This window comes from Pseudophryne corroboree, chromosome 2 (assembly GCF_028390025.1).
Source record: "Pseudophryne corroboree isolate aPseCor3 chromosome 2, aPseCor3.hap2, whole genome shotgun sequence".
Lineage (NCBI taxonomy): Eukaryota > Metazoa > Chordata > Amphibia > Anura > Myobatrachidae > Pseudophryne > Pseudophryne corroboree.
This window is the reverse complement of record NC_086445.1, coordinates 467,675,392-467,689,442: the sequence shown is the minus strand read 5'-3', so window position 1 is coordinate 467,689,442 and position 14,051 is coordinate 467,675,392. Positions and strand designations below refer to the sequence as shown.

Below are 14,051 nucleotides of genomic sequence, written 5' to 3'. Positions count from 1 at the left end.
CGAGTTGGAGAAGTATCACCAGGATACTGTGCACAGATCGTACAAACTGATACGTGTACTAAACAGATGGAAGAATTAGGGTTAGGAGAGTTCACATGGAAAATCTGTAATATGGTTATGTCACACTCCGTCCCATATGTTCTCCCCGATGATGCATACTTCATATGCGGGAGGAAGGCGTATAAGTGGCTTGCCCCAAACTCAGAAGGGTTATGTTATATTGGAAAAGTACTGCCTGAGGTAATGACTGTATCCCACACTAAAATGAAAGATATTCACCGCAGTGCCCAAGCTCCTTATACTCACACTCATTACGAGCACATCGTTAAACGGCACCTGATAGAAAGAACAGAGCATCCGGCCTCTGACCTGATCCATGAATCCACCGGGATTCAATTCCTAATCGCGTTAGATATCACTCGTACCTCCAGAGGAGTGATAAATTACAAATATATATCTGCGCTTGCAAATTTATTAGACAATATCACTGAAATGTATGACGACACATTCAGGTATACGGGGAGAGAGTTACAAGCCTACAAAACAGAACTGGTTCAGCATAGGATGATTCTCAATTATCTCACAGCTGTGACAGGCGGGTATTGTGTTACCCTAGCGACTCAATATGGAATAAAGTGTTGCACGTATATTACAAACAGCACGGAGGACCCAGCCGAGGTCATAGACCAAAAGATGGATGACATCTTGCAATTAAAATGGGAGTTCCGAAGGAAACACAATCTCACCCTTGCTGCTGTGGGTAATGAGCTGACCAGTTGGGTGTCATGGTTGAACCCACGAAATTGGTTCTCTGGTTTAGGAGAATGGGCCCAAGGTATTATCATGGATGTAGGGAAATTTCTTTTGTGTATTCTGGGTGTCATCATATTGGTCGGTCTGATATTTAGATGCGTTCAGGTTTTAACGAAGTGTAAACGTAGTGCCCGAGTGATGAGTTTAAGAAGTGAAGATACTACAATAACAACGACTAATTTGATTTATGACCCAACGATAGAGACAATGTTGTGATGAAAATGTGATTCCACGGTCCGTTTCTTTCACCCGTTTCTCCTTTGTTTTCCTCCAAGGTACAAAGACATCCGCTTGGAAGAAGAATTTGACAACCTTTTACACAGACCATTGATGGACAATGCCATAGACCCCCAATATCCCTAGCGATTTTAAAATTTTACGATAGCCCAACACTTTTGTAAGTCTATGGACATTGAGAAAGCTTTTTGCTCAAGCAATTATAGCAAAAGCATCGGGAGACTACAGTCAACATGTACATCGAGACAAGACACAAGACAAGACCTCAAGCAACAAATGTACATTAAACTCACATAGTTTACGACTGCATTTACCATAATTGCTTCTTATCTTCATCTCTACAACCTTCAGGTAATGACACACATAGTCGATAGGGAATATAGGCACAGATATCAGCACTCACATATCCCCCCATTCATGTATCATCAACTAAAATGTGCTCCCCCATTTTGTTGCAACCAAAAGCCGACAAGAGCTCGGTAAAGTTTGACAGCCCATCCACAGGCCCGTAATACGGGATAAGAAGGAATTCAAATGTATACTTCGCAATACCTCGAAGCTTGATTTAAAACACGTACGGCACGATGATACATGACCCCTCAAATATGGACTCATACACACATGCTTCTACTATCTCACTAGGTCATACCTTTTTCCCACCTTCTTCTTCTTACCCAATCATAGAAATGTATTATACATGACATATATTTTTCTCTTTTTGAACTGTTTTAGGAAGTGGCAGTTATTGGTGACTGCCAAAGGGTGGACTGTCAAAGTCGGAAAAATATCACGCTACACGTTGCCATATATTCACCTCATGCGCGTGCCTGCTGCACGTGCACATTCTCTCCCGTGCGTGCGGATATACGCAGCCGCGTGATGGCGCCTCGGCCATGCGCTCGAGCGCGTGGTATGTGCATTTACGGTAGAGTTTGTGTGCGTCTAGCGGGCGACTCAATCGTTTAATGATAGAACCAAATAGCATGTTTTATAGGTAATGTTCCCTTTAGTAATAACTGTAAGTTTGTTTAATGTGACTTGTTTACGGACTTGGGAATCCCTCTTTGCGTGGTACAAAGGGTCTGTTTAAGGTTGAACAGTGGTGTCTGGTACCTAACCGAAGAGTATTTTAATAGCAATAATCCGGTGTTGGTTAGGTAAAGATTAATCGCTCCTGCGTGTAGTTATGGCCATTAGTAGTTTCTGGACATATTCTATATTTGCAGTTCATTATCCATGCGGCGGGAATCCGGAGATTCCCACCCACCTGAGCTGTTTGAAATAGTCACAGCCCACCTGTTCAAATCCACCTATGACCTTTTGTTATAGTGCAGAGAGACATTCATGTGTCCAATGAACAATAAGGTTGTAGGGCCCTTTGAAGTACACTGTATGTTGTGTATATAAGGGTCACTGTCCCCAGACTGGCCAGTACTCTCTCTCTTCAACAGTTATCGCTGATAATTGGAGGACTGGATTCCGGTTGCTCCTGCGAGTGTTCCCCGTATGGTATGTTTCTCTGTTGCCACTTTGTTACCCGTGTAATGTTAGCCATTCATTCTTAGTCTATGTATTTGTATTTGCGATTGTTTACTATTTGCGTATATTTCTGTCTAGATATCCTGTTAGAATTATATGTTAGCCTGTAGTGTATGACTTGTTAACTGTTTCTATTTTCGATATAACTAAAAGCTCGTTAGTAAAGGTGTTGGATCCTTAGCACGGTATCTTGTGTTCATTACATTGCAGTGGGTAATAGGAGCGATCACGATCGCTCAAACAGCTTTAGTGTTAACAAGGTTAAGCAGCGTTATATCGCTACAGTGTTTCAGTACAAGATTTACAGTATAAGAGTATCCTTTCTGTGTGTTACATTCAAGGTTTACTGATTGTCGTCTTGTGAGCGTCTGCGCCGCTCGTGATCTCCTCGTGGTCTCGAGCGTCCGCTACGCTGGTAGCGTAGCATTACGGTAGTCGCTCGCCTATAGCGTGCTCGACACCACGCATTAAGCTGTGAGCGAGCGTGCCGCATGTGCGTCTCGATCACGGCCGAGCGTATGCTACGCTAAGTGCGTACCCTTACGGTACCCCATACGCCAATTGCGTACTGTGTCTCTTAACCTTTTATAGTGTTTAATATAGGATAAATATTAGGCTTTATCAGTGGCCTACTGTACCGTACTGCTATATAGTATATACTGGTGGCCAGCAAACTGTGCAAAACTGAAATGCACCACAGGTATGGATGGATAGTATACTTGACGACACAGAGGTAGGTAGAGCAATGGCCTACTGTACCGTACTGCTATATAGTATATACTGGTGGTCAGCAAACTGTACAAAACTGAAATGCACCACAGGTATGGATGGATAGTATACTTGACGACACAGAGTTAGGTAGAGCAGTGGTCTACTATACCGTACTGCTTTATATTATATACTGGTGGACAGCAAACTGTGCAAAACTGAAATGCACCACAGGTATGGATGGATAGTATACTTGACGACACCGAGGTAGGTAGTGCAGTGGCCTACTGTACCGTACTGCTATATAGTGTATACTGGTGGTCAGCAAACTGTGCAAAACTGAAATGCACCACAGGTATGGATGGATGGTATACTTGACGACACAGAGGTAGGTAGAGCAGTGGCCTACTGTACCGTACTGTTATATATTATATACTGGTGGTCAGCAAACTGCAAAACTGAAATGCACCACAGGTATGGATGGATAGTATACTTGACGACACAGAGGTAGGTAGAGCAGTGGCCTACTGTACCGTACTGCTATATAGTGTATACTGGTGGTCAGCAAACTGTGCAAAACAAATGCACCACAGGTATGGATGGATAGTATACTTGACGACACAGAGGTAGGTAGAGCAGTGGCCTACTGTACCGTACTGCTATATATTATATACTGGTGGTCAGCAAACTGTGCAAAACTGAAATGCACCACAGGTATGGATGGATAGTATACTTGACGACACAGAGGTAGGTAGAGCAGTGGCCTTCTTTACCGTACTGCTATATAGTATATACTGGTGGTCAGCAAACTGTGCAAAACTGAAATGCACCACAGGTATGGATGGATAGTATACTTGACGACACAGAGGTAGCTAGAGCAGTGGACTCCTGTACCGTACTGCTATATATATAGTTATACTGGTGGTCAGCAAAATTCTGCACTGTCCTCCTACTATATACTACAATGAAGCACAGATATGGAGCGTTTTTCAGGCAGAGAACGTATAATACTGGTGGTCACTGGTCAGCAAAACTCTGCACTGTCCTCCTACTATATAATACTGCTGGTCCCCAGTCCCCACAATAAAGCAATTAGCACACTGAGCACAGATATTTGCAGCACACTGAGCACAGTCAGATATGGAGCGTTTTTCAGGCAGAGAACGCAGATATTTGCACTTGCAGCACACTGAGCACAGATATTTGCAGCACACTGAGCACAGATATTTGCAGCACAATTTGCAGCCCACTGAACATAGAAACTGAGAGGACGCCAGCCACGTCCTCTCACGATCATCTCCAATGCATGAGTGAAAAATTGCAGCGACGCGCGGCTCCTTATATAGAATACGAATCTCGCGAGAATCCGACCGCGGGATGATGACGTTCGGGCGCGCTCGGGTTAACCGAGCAAGGTGGGAGGATCTGAGTTGCTCGGACACGTGAAAAAAAAGGTGAAGTTCGGGCGGGTTCGGATCCCGAGGATCCGAAACCGCTCATCACTACTTACAACATAACACAGCACATGGTCAATGAATGAGAAAAAGGAGGCATGCAGCCAGCTTTCTGAAAGTGTATCAATGCCAATGTATACAAAATGTTTAGGAGCAAACCAGGTAACTACTTTATCATATAAACTGATGCTTTTTTAAAATGTATAGTATATTTGGCCACAATACACACTTATTCATTTTACAATTATTTTAATGTGTTTACTGAGTTGAGTTAAGGATTAGAATATTGATTTTAGGTAGGTGGTATTATATGTTGATATGTAGTTACATGGTTACGTGCTGTCTTTTAAATGTGTTTCTTTGTGTAATACTCATATGTCTAAATAATATTTTAAATTGGAGGAAATGTCACAATGATTTTTTATATGAATTTTAAAATGTTAGTAAATGTGTGTTTTAGCCCTGGAAACACAACATTAGACTGAATGTGATAAAAAAGTTTAAAAAATCCAAGTACAGTACAAATGCTTTATTAGTCACAAAGTAGGGCACAAGGCATCAGACTGCATACTAAAAGACCAAAGCGGTATCTGAGAAAACATTATAACAAAAGTGAGTCAGCCTTGAATATAGCAGTGAGTCTTAGGAGAGACTGCTGGTATATGGACTCAGGGTCCACTAGACATTTTAGTTACATTGAAAAATGGTTTAACTAATTGAGTGAATATGAATCCATTACAGTCAGTGGAATCAGGGATACATTTCTTACATCATCTAAAGTTGGAACAATTACAGTGAACATGTATAAGGCATCTACCAGAAAGCCCGCTCACCATTTTATGACCCATGAAGGCAGAGTGTCTCAATTTGTAAATCCCCCTTTGAAGCATCTGGTCAGGAAAAATAAAACTTGAAAAGTTATGTTATGAACTTCTGACAATTCTATTAAGTGTGGTGCACTCTCCCCCCTTGATTGAGAAATCTTACCAAGGAAGGTATGTGAGTTACAAAGACCCTAAATAAAATTTTCACTGAAAGGGTAGGGGCTATTAGTAGCCTGTGCAGGGATAAATGACAGGGATATCTGGAAGACAGTGTCTATTTTATAGGAGAGAATGTAATGTTGGGATGTACCGACCAATTTCTCGGCAGCTTCCTAACTCACAATTATTATTATTAGTACCAGTTATTTATATAACTCACATATATTCAGCAGCGCTTTAAAGAAAATATTTGGCCATTCACATCTGTTGGTTAACTTTTCACAATGATAGCCTCATGAGCTGTGTAGCTAGCTGGCTGCTGTTGCAGGAGCGAGGGATGCACTCTGATTGGTTCTCACTCCCTCAGAGAGCCAATCACAGCTAGTTTTGTGACCTGTTCCCTAGTAGCAGCCTAGAGAGGGGAGGGATCAGAGCAAGTATGTCTGAGGCAGACAGAGAGTCACAGAGACAGCCTTCAACGAACCCAAGATGCTCCTGATGCACACACACAGTAGCCAGGAAGGAGCCAGCACAGTGCAGATCTCAGGAATTAAAGAAACAGTAAACCATCGGAACACCATAAAATCATTACCATTCGATGGTGTCAAACGTGATAGTGCCACCATTGAATGGAAAAAACACTAACATCGAAAAAAAAACATTGATGGTTAGCAAACATTGACCATCGATGTCCATCTCAACCTTCAGGGGAGATCCCATGATCACAAAGGTGGTTCTCCCAGGGCGAGGCTGACCCATTGCACTCTGGGTGTGCTGACCCCTGCGATTTCCCCAAATGTGGGAAACTTGACTGCATAATATGTGGTAGTGGGGGACTGCGTTCGCGCTTTCCCCTGGTCGGCTCTGGTAAAAGTCAGATCTCTTTGTCTTGGGTCTCCCTCCAGCCTTGTTTGCTGTCTCTTTCCTCTTCTCCCTTCTTGACCCCCTCCCTTCTTTGCCCCTGCGCACTGTCCTGGCCTCTCCTCCCATCTGCTTGCTTTGTGCCTTCCAACGCGCTATGTGTGTATGCAAACTGCAGGTGGCGCTGCAGGGTCCACACCCTTTCACTTGCCTACCAGAGCAGCTCTGGAGCTGTTACAGGGCCCAGCTGCTGCAAGAAATCAGCTTGAATGCTTCAGGGGCTGGGGCACGGCCAACATGAGCCCCACACTGAAGGGGGGTGGGGTGTATAATGCGGACTAGGAGTCATCCAGGCACCACCCCACAAAGGCCGCCATGCCCTGCCTACCCCTTTTCATATGCAGGCGAGGGTTGCAATCCATGCCCCGGTGGATATTATAATTTAAGTTTGTTGGGAGCCAGTTAACCTACCAGTATATGTTTGTATTGTGGGAGGAAACCGGAGTACCTTGAGGAAATCTGCTTGAGCACAGGGAGAATATACAAACTCCACACAGTTAGGGCCATAGTGGGAATCAAACCCATGACCTCAGTACTGTGAGTCAGTAATGCTAACCATTACACCATACCTTATCTAAAATAAAGACACTGGTGTTTCAGTTGTGATTCTGTATATCCTTTAAGTCTATGAAACTCATTTGCATATTGAGTTATGTGTCCTTTATTAAGCATTGGAGCATCATGCTTAAATTAAATATTATTTATTTTAGCTAGATCTCTGATGTTCTCTCAGGGAACCTATGAGCCAGCAAAAAAGTACATACTACATATATGTGTGCCAATTTTGTTTGAATATTAATAACTGTGTGTTGGTAGAACTGAATAGCTACCCGGTGGAGTGACATACTCCTGAATTACCACATAATGGTGGCGCCGAGGCTGTGTTATTGACCGGGAGTGCTGACGTGACCATAATCACTGACAACGATGTATCTGAGAACTCTCTTTACACATGTTACATCTGCCCCAACTGCAGTGCAACATGGGTTTGCCTAACTGCTTGCTTTTTGGTTTGCTAACAAACCTGAATAAGGCCCTCTATCACTGTATCCGACCTTCACTATAACCCATACTGTATCTGACCTGCACTGTATTTGACCCACACTGTATCCCGCACTGTATCCAAGCCGCACTGTAACCCACACTATATCTGACCCACACTGTATTCTGCACTGTATCCGACCCCTACTGTATCCAACATACATTGTTTCTGACCCGCACTGTATCCCGCATTGTCTCCGACCAACACTGCGCTGTAATCCACACTGTATCAAATTCAACAATGTATCTGCCCCGCACTGTATATGACCCACTCTGTATCCGACCTGCAGTATAGCCGACCTGCACTGTATCCAACCTGCACTGTATAGTTACGGAACTCTGTTTTTATGGTTGGGGAAATTTTGGGGAACAAAAAGGCCAGTCATAAGTGGCCCACGGCCCCCATTGAGGGAGGTACAGATTGGGCACTAGGAAAAGGCATGTGCTGGGGGCATGTGCACTGTGTTGGGGGCATCCACACCTGCTGTTGCTCTTTTACACGTGGTTTATAGTTTATTTTTCTTTGGTTTTTGTTAACTACTACTACTTTAGAGCAATGATATTCCACACACGATTCTTAGTAAATTTGTTTTTGTTTTCTATTGAAAGTACTAGCAAGTTGGTTTTTATAGCTTACTAGCTGAATACCCGTGCTTTGCTATGGAATTTCAAGTATTTCTGTACTTAGAACTTTAATTTTGGAGGACTTCCTGGTAAATGATAAGACTTACAATTAGAGATGAGCACTTGAAATTTTTCGGGTTTTGTGTTTTGGTTTTGGGTTCGGTTCCGCGGCCGTGTTTTGGGTTCGACCGCGTTTTGGCAAAACCTCACCGAATTTTTTTTGTCGGATTCGGGTGTGTTTTGGATTCGGGTGTTTTTTTCAAAAAACCCTAAAAAACAGCTTAAATCATAGAATTTGGGGGTCATTTTGATCCCAAAGTATTATTAACCTCAAAAACCATAATTTCCACTAATTTTCAGTCTATTCTGAATACCTCACACCTCACAATATTATTTTTAGTCCTAAAATTTGCACCGAGGTCGCTGGATGACTAAGCTAAGCGACCCTAGTGGCCGACACAAACACCTGGCCCATCTAGGAGTGGCACTGCAGTGTCACGCAGGATGGCCCTTCCAAAAAACACTCCCCAAACAGCACATGACGCAAAGAAAAAAAGAGGCGCAATGAGGTAGCTGTGTGAGTAAGATAAGCGACCCTAGTGGCCAACACAAACACCGGGCCCATCTAGGAGTGGCACTGCAGTGTCACGCAGGATGGCCCTTCCAAAAAACACTCCCCAAACAGCACATGACGCAAAGAAAAAAAGAGGCGCAATGAGGTAGCTGTGTGAGTAAGATAAGCGACCCTAGTGGCCGACACAAACACCTGGCCCATCTAGGAGTGGCACTGCAGTGTCACGCAGGATGGCCCTTCCAAAAAACACTCCCCAAACAGCACATGACGCAAAGAAAAAAAGAGGCGCAATGAGGTAGCTGTGTGAGTAAGCTAAGCGACCCTAGTGACCGACACAAACACCTGGCCCATCTAGGAGTGGCACTGCAGTGTCACGCAGGATGGCCCTTCCAAAAAACACTCCCCAAACAGCACATGACGCAAAGAAAAAAAGAGGCGCAATGAGGTAGCTGTGTGAGTAAGCTAAGCGACCCTAGTGGCCGACACAAACACCTGGCCCATCTAGGAGTGGCACTGCAGTGTCACGCAGGATGGCCCTTCCAAAAAACACTCCCCAAACAGCACATGACGCAAAGAAAAAAAGAGGCGCAATGAGGTAGCTGTGTGAGTAAGCTAAGCGACCCTAGTGGCCGACACAAACACCTGGCCCATCTAGGAGTGGCACTGCAGTGTCACGCAGGATGGCCCTTCCAAAAAACACTCCCCAAACAGCACATGACGCAAAGAAAAAAAGAGGCGCAATGAGGTAGCTGTGTGAGTAAGCTAAGCGACCCTAGTGGCCGACACAAACACCTGGCCCATCTAGGAGTGGCACTGCAGTGTCACGCAGGATGGCCCTTCCAAAAAACACTCCCCAAACAGCACATGACGCAAAGAAAAAAAGAGGCGCAATGAGGTAGCTGTGTGAGTAAGCTAAGCAACCCTAGTGGCCGACACAAACACCTGGCCCATCTAGGAGTGGCACTGCAGTGTCACGCAGGATGGCCCTTCCAAAAAACACTCCCCAAACAGCACATGACGCAAAGAAAAAAAGATGCGCAATGAGGTAGCTGTGTGAGTAAGATAAGCGACCCTAGTGGCCGACACAAACACCTGGCCCATCTAGGAGTGGCACTGCAGTGTCACGCAGGATGGCCCTTCCAAAAAACACTCCCCAAACAGCACATGACGCAAAGAAAAAAAGAGGCGCAATGAGGTAGCTGTGTGAGTAAGATAAGCGACCCTAGTGGCCGACACAAACACCTGGCCCATCTAGGAGTGGCACTGCAGTGTCACGCAGGATGGCCCTTCCAAAAAACACTCCCCAAACAGCACATGACGCAAATAAAAATGAAAGAAAAAAGAGGTGCAAGATGGAATTGTCCTTGGGCCCTCCCACCCACCCTTATGTTGTATAAACAGGACATGCACACTTTAACCAACCCATCATTTCAGTGACAGGGTCTGCCACACGACTGTGACTGAAATGACGGGTTGGTTTGGACCCCCACCGAAAAAGAAGCAATTAATCTCTCCTTGCACAAACTGGCTCTACAGAGGCAAGATGTCTACCTCATCATCATCCTCCGATATATCACCGTGTACATCCCGCTCCTCACAGATTATCAATTCGTCCCCACTGGAATCCACCATCTCAGCTCCCTGTGTACTTTGTGGAGGCAATTGCTGCTGGTCAATGTCTCCACGGAGGAATTGATTATAATTCATTTTAATGAACATCATCTTCTCCACATTTTCTGGAAGTAACCTCGTACGCTGATTGCTGACAAGGTGAGCGGCGGCACTAAACACTCTTTCGGAGTACACACTTGTGGGAGGGCAACTTAGGTAGAATAAAGCCAGTTTGTGCAAGGGCCTCCAAATTGCCTCTTTTTCCTGCCAGTATAAGTACGGACTGTCTGACGTGCCTACTTGGATGCGGTCACTCATATAATCCTCCACCATTCTTTCAATGGTGACAGAATCATATGCAGTGACAGTGGACGACATGTCCGTAATCGTTGTCAGGTCCTTCAGTCCGGACCAGATGTCAGCATCAGCAGTCGCTCCAGACTGCCCTGCATCACCGCCAGCGGGTGGGCTCGGAATTCTGAGCCTTTTCCTCGCACCCCCAGTTGCGGGAGAATGTGAAGGAGGAGATGTTGACAGGTCGCGTTCCGCTTGACTTGACAATTTTGTCACCAGCAGGTCTTTAAACCCCAGCAGACTTGTGTCTGCCGGAAAGAGAGATCCAAGGTAGGTTTTAAATCTAGGATCGAGCACGGTGGCAAAAATGTAGTGCTCTGATTTCAACAGATTGACCACCCGTGAATCCTTGTTAAGCGAATTAAGGGCTCCATCCACAAGTCCCACATGCCTAGCGGAATCGCTCCCTTTTAGCTCCTCCTTCAATGCCTCCAGCTTCTTCTGCAAAAGCCTGATGAGGGGAATGACCTGACTCAGGCTGGCAGTGTCTGAACTGACTTCACGTGTGGCAAGTTCAAAAGGTTGCAGAACCTTGCACAACGTTGAAATCATTCACCACTGCGCTTGAGACAGGTACATTCCACCTCCTATATCGTGCTCAATTGTATAGGCTTGAATGGCCTTTTGCTGCTCCTCCAACCTCTGAAGCATATAGAGGGTTGAATTCCACCTCGTTACCACTTCTTGCTTCAGATGATGGCAGGGCAGGTTCAGGCGTTTTTGGTGGTGCTCCAGTCTTCTGTACGTGGTGCCTGTACGCCGAAAGTGTCCCGCAATTCTTCTGGCCACCGACAGCATCTCTTGCACGCCCCTGTCGTTTTTTAAAAAATTCTGCACCACCAAATTCAAGGTATGTGCAAAACATGGGACGTGCTGGAATTTGCCCATATTTAATGCACACACAATATTGCTGGCGTTGTCCGATGCCACAAATCCACAGGAGAGTCAAATTGGGGTAAGCCCTTCCGCGATGATCTTCCTCAGTTGCCGTAAGAGGTTTTCAGCTGTGTGCGTATTCTGAAAACCGGTGATACAAAGCGTAGCCTGCCTAGGAAAGAGTTGGCGTTTGCGAGATGCTGCTACTGGTGCCGCCGCTGCTGTTCTTGCGGCGGGAGTCCATACATCTACCCAGTGGGCTGTCACAGTCATATAGTCCTGACCCTGCCCTGCTCCACTTGTCCACATGTCCGTGGTTAAGTGGAGATTGGGTACAACTGCATTTTTTAGGACACTGGTGAGTCTTTTTCTGACGTCCGTGTACATTCTCGGTATCGCCTGCCTAGAGAAGTGGAACCTAGATGGCATTTGGTAACGGGGGCACACTACCTCAAGAAATTGTCTAGTTCCCTGTGAACTAACGGCGGATACCGGACGCACGTCTAACACCAACATAGTTGTCAAGGCCTCAGTTATCCGCTTTGCAACAGGATGACTGCTGTGATATTTCATCTTCCTCGCAAAGGACTGTTGGACAGTCAATTGCTTGGTGGAAGTAGTAAAAGTGGGCTTACGACTTCCCCTCTGGGATGACCATCGACTCCCAGCAGCAACAACAGCAGCGCCAGCAGCAGTAGGCGTTACACGCAAGGATGCATCGGAGGAATCCCAGGCAGGAGAGGACTCGTCAGAATTGCCAGTGACATGGCCTGCAGGACTATTGACATTCCTGGGGAAGGAGGAAATTGACACTGAGGGAGTTGGTGGGGTGGTTTGCGTGAGCTTGGTTACAAGAGGAAGGGATTTACTGGTCAGTGGACTGCTTCCGCTGTCGCCCAAAGTTTTTGAACTTGTCACTGACTTATTATGAATGCGCTGCAGGTGACGTATAAGGGAGGATGTTCCGAGGTGGTTAACGTCCTTACCCCTACTTATTACAGCTTGACAAAGGCAACACACGGCTTGACAAATGTTGTCCGCATTTCTGTTGAAATACTTCCACACCGAAGAGCTGATTTTTTTGGTATTTTCACCAGGCATGTCAACGGCCCTATTCCTCCCACGGACAACAGGTGTCTCCCCGGGTGCCTGACTTAAACAAACCACCTCACCATCAGAATCCTCCTTGTCAATTTCCTCCCCAGCACCAGCAACACCCATATCCTCCTCATCCTGGTGTACTTCAACACTGACATCTTCAATCTGACTATCAGGAACTGGACTGCGGGTGCTCCTTCCAGCACTTGCAGGGGGCGTGCAAATGGTGGAAGGCGCATGCTCTTCACGTCCAGTGTTGGGAAGGTCAGGCATCGCAACCGACACAATTGGACTCTCCTTGTGGATTTGGGATTTCGAAGAACGCACAGTTCTTTGCGGTGCTTTTGCCAGCTTGAGTCTTTTCATTTTTCTAGCGAGAGGCTGAGTGCTTCCATCCTCATGTGAAGCTGAACCACTAGCCATGAACATAGGCCAGGGCCTCAGCCGTTCCTTGCCACTCCGTGTGGTAATTGGCATATTGGCAAGTTTACGCTTCTCCTCCGACAATTTTATTTTAGATTTTGGAGTCCTTTTTTTACTGATATTTGGTGTTTTGGATTTTACATGCTCTGTACTATGACATTGGGCATCGGCCTTGGCAGACGACGTTGCTGGCATTTCATCGTCTCGGCCATGACTAGTGGCAGCAGCTTCAGCACGAGGTATAAGTGGATCTTGATCTTTCCCTAATTTTGGAACCTCAACATTTTTGTTCTCCATATTTTAATAGGCACAACTAAAAGGCACCTCAGGTAAACAATGGAGATGGATGGATACTAGTATACTTATGGATGGACGAGCGACTGCCGACACAGAGGTAGCTACAGCCGTGGACTACCGTACTGTGTCTGCTGCTAATATAGACTGGATGATAATGAGATGAAATTAATATATATATATATATAATATCACTAGTACTGCAGCCGGACAGGTATATATATTTATTATGTAATGACTGATGACGGACCTGCTGGACACTGTCAGCTCAGCAGCACCGCAGACTGCTACAGTAAGCTACTATAGTAGTATGTATCAAGAAGAAAAAAAAAAAAAAAACCACGGGTAGGTGGTATACAATTATGGATGGACCAGCGACTGCCGACACAGAGGTAGCTACAGCCGTGGACTACCGTACTGTGTCTGCTGCTAATATAGACTGGATGATAATGAGATGAAATTAATATATATATATATATATATATATATATAATATCACTA

The 14,051-nt window shown here is 45.3% G+C and overlaps 1 non-coding gene across 1 annotated transcript; it reads left to right on the top strand.

The window, feature by feature from the left end:
- Positions 1-6,428: 6,428 nt before the first annotated feature.
- On the top strand, positions 6,429-6,591 carry LOC135052798 (U1 spliceosomal RNA). The gene has a single exon (XR_010242270.1). It is a non-coding gene; the product is annotated as a U1 spliceosomal RNA (small nuclear RNA).
- Positions 6,592-14,051: the final 7,460 nt, after the last annotated feature.